The sequence below is a fragment of the Venturia canescens genome, unplaced genomic scaffold (assembly GCF_019457755.1).
Source record: "Venturia canescens isolate UGA unplaced genomic scaffold, ASM1945775v1 PGA_scaffold_22__1_contigs__length_38706, whole genome shotgun sequence".
In the NCBI taxonomy this organism is placed as follows: Eukaryota; Metazoa; Arthropoda; class Insecta; order Hymenoptera; family Ichneumonidae; genus Venturia; species Venturia canescens.
The window spans coordinates 32,501-35,953 of NW_025108590.1; positions in this window are offsets into that span (position 1 = coordinate 32,501).

Genomic DNA, 3,453 nt, shown 5'->3' on the forward strand with positions numbered 1-3,453 from the left:
TGACGAGCAGGGAGGATGAGTTAACAAAGTTCTTCGGACAGTTTGACAATTTTTAATCTACGTTTTGTCAATATGAACAATATAATAATTCAACAATATCGAAATGAAGAACTTGAAATCAATATACATGGGGAAGACAGATATAAATAGATTTGTAATGATTATGCTCGCTTCTGTCCCGCGTTTGACGAAGCACGACGAATGGGTACAAAAATATACATTAGCAGAGCTGTTGGAGTTATCGAAGATAATATTCTGAGAAAATGAACATTTTTCGTCGGTCGTGCGACGCCCGCACGGGGCGTCCACCGACCGAGGATTTCTCGTTTCCCCCGTTAGACCCTACGAGACGAGTTTCGCTACGTCTCCCGACGACGTTCGTTCCCTCGATGGCGTTGCGTCGAGGAAAATGCGCAGCTACGTGCCCAGGTACCTTTGAAATGGGCGAAATATTTCGTCGGTCGTGCGACGCCCGCACCGGGCGTCCACCGACCGAGAGATTTTACGTAGCTCGCTCATGCTTGCGTTGACGATATCTAAAAGGGAAATTATGGTTCTTCGTCGTCGGAGATAGGGACAAGTAATTCACCTAATTTGTATTTAACGTGCCGTCTCCGCCTCTCGGCATACGACACGGCACCCAAGTGCGTGGGGTTGGGATCACGCCCAACCAGCGCACCGCCCCGGATCCTTGCACGCGCGTTATGCACCCCGTGCCAGAACCGAGGCGGCTGCCAATTCCTGACCGGGTGGCTTAGCCCGGACAGGCCCCTTGGCAAAGGGGGGAGTACTTTCCAACCTCCCTGCGGCCTATGCAGGACCGCACCCGAGTTGAGATGTTGCGCAACTCACACGCGTCTAACCACTGCCCCCGCGAGTCCAACCTCACTGGCCGGGCGGCGGCCGCGTTAGCGGTCACCGGGCTTCCCGGCCCCCGCGGTACCAATCTTGCGTCATTGGTCGGACGTTCGCAGGCCTACACGGCCTGCTCCGCATAAGGCTCTAAGCCAGCCAGGCAGCGGTCGGCCAGCTCGGGTACGCGGGTGCCGCCAGACCCGAAAGGGCCAGAGGCCAGCAGCCTACTGAACCCTCCCCTGCGTGAACCTCCTTTCCTGCCTAATCCTCGGCGGCCCGGGCCCTTTCGTCAAAGGCCCAGCCCGCGAAGCTCCTCAGCGCCTGAATCTCTCGGTCGATGGAAAACTCCTTGAAGCTCCCAGGCACCGTCATCGCCCCGCCGGACACCCATGCCTAACAGGCCTCGCCGCTCCCCGTACAACCGGCAATCCAGCAGGACGTGAGGGGAAGTCTCCTCGGCCTCTCCGCACCGGCACATCGGGGTCGCTTCGAGAGTTCTCGGTGGAGGTACTCATTCAGCGACCCGTGCCCCGTCAGCAAGTAACCCGTTTGGAGGCCGAAGCAAACTCCCCCTCAGGAGCTTCGCAGGCACCGCGGGATCGGGAACGAAGAGGCGGGTCGTCCCGCCCTTCGGGCAATCCCGCCAACGCACCCCCCACTCGGCCCAAGACCGCCTCGCGCGCCTGGGCCTTGGTCGTGGGTACCTCCCCGCCATTAACTCCGTCGGGCCCCCAGGGGACGGCAAACCCTTCCTGAGGCAGTACACTGCCTCGAGGAGCTTCGCCTCTAAGTCCCACGGGAGCTCGCCCATGAGCACCGTCATCGCCTCTGTCGAAACAGTCCGGCAGACGAACAGTGTGGCGAGGAGGACCGAGCGCTGAGCCCTGTTGAGCTGCGCCTCTTGCCGTCGCCCTCGCCCTCACGAAGCCGCCCCAAACCGGGGCACCATACAGCGCGCACGGTACGAAGAGCCCCCCGGTACCAGGAGCCGATGGTCCGGCGCCGGAGGCCCCAATCTCGCCGCATCACCCGCCGCAGTTGCCCCACAAGCGAGAGGATCTTCCCATTGAGCTCTCGCAAGTGGGGCTCAAAATCGAGCCGCTCACCTACGAGAACTCCCAGAGTACTTGACCTCCCTCCTTGTAGGGCACGATGTCCCGGCCCAGGAGGACCCTGGGGTACCTGGTGTTCGCGAACTTCCCGCGAAGCACCATGCACACGGTCTTGTCCCGAGAGATCTCAACCGCGGCACTGGCACCCCACTCCCTCACACCTCGAGGGGACGCGGAGGCCTGAGTTTCGACACTCAGGCGCGAGTCCCCCGAAGAGATCAGGAGCGTGTCATCGGCATAGGCAACGACCTCAATGCCGGCCTCACGGAGCCGCCGCAACAGGGGGTCCAGAGGCCAGATTCCATAGAATCGGCCCCGACATTGACCCCTGAGGGCAGCCCCGCTCGACAACCCAGCTCAACCCGGTCGTACCGGGAAGCCATGAAGGCCCGACGATTGCTGAAGAAGCTCCGCCCAGACGCCCATTTCAGGACATCCGGCGGCGCCCAGGATCCCGAGGATCGTGTCCCAGCTCAGGTGATCGAAGGCCCCCTTGAAATCCACAAACGTACCAAGTACATAGTTGTGGGGGGACTCTATCGACCACCCTCATCGCCGTGTGCCACGCATCCTCGGTGCCCCTACCGGCCCTGAAACCAAAACTGCCGGTCGGAAAGGGAGTGGACCTCCCTCCCCTCCAGTCTCATCACCAAATCTTTTCCAGCAGCTTGCCCAGGACCGAAAGGAGGCTGATCGGTCGGTACGACCCAGCCTCGTCGGGCGGCTTCCGGGGCCCTTCAGGATGGCCACGACACGGGCGCTTTTCCACTGGGGTGGGAACACTCCAGCTTCCAAGCATCCGTTGTACATGGCCACCATCAGGCCCGGCACGAAGGTGGCCAGCGCACGGACCATCCCGACGGTTATCCCGTCGGGCCCAGGCGCGCTCCTCCCCTTCATCTTCCTAAGGGCGAGGTTCATCTCCACCAGCGTCACGGGGGCCGGGGGGGTCAGGCACCGGGTGGACCGGCTCCTCCCGGGGCTCCCGCATGGGAAGCCGCGGGAGAGAAACGCCTCCAACAGCGCCCTGGCGCTCGCTTCCCAGGAGGTTGCGAGCACCCCCCCAACCCTCACTCCGCCGATGTCGGACAGGGCCCCGCCGGCCCCTGAGGATCCTATAAGCGGATCCCCAAGGGTCAGCGTTGCCCACCTCGCCCCACGAACTCCCGCCAGTTGTCCTCCTTCTTTTGGAGGACCAGGCAGTGGTAACTCCGGTACAGCCTTCTATAGGCACCCCGGAGCTCGCCTGTTCCTCCGCTGGAGCCTCTCGTCTTCGGGCCCGCTGGAGGGCCACCCTGCTTCGCCTGGCGAGTCGCCTCGCCGAGGTGAGCTCTCGGCACCACCAGCGAGATCTCCGTCGCGGACATGTACCCCGCCGCCACCTAGCTGGGCATCGTTCACGCCCTGAACCAGGGTCGTGACCGCCTCTGCCAGGGCGACAGGCCCCTCGAGCGCCAACGCATCGCGATCGACGTCCACCGCAGCC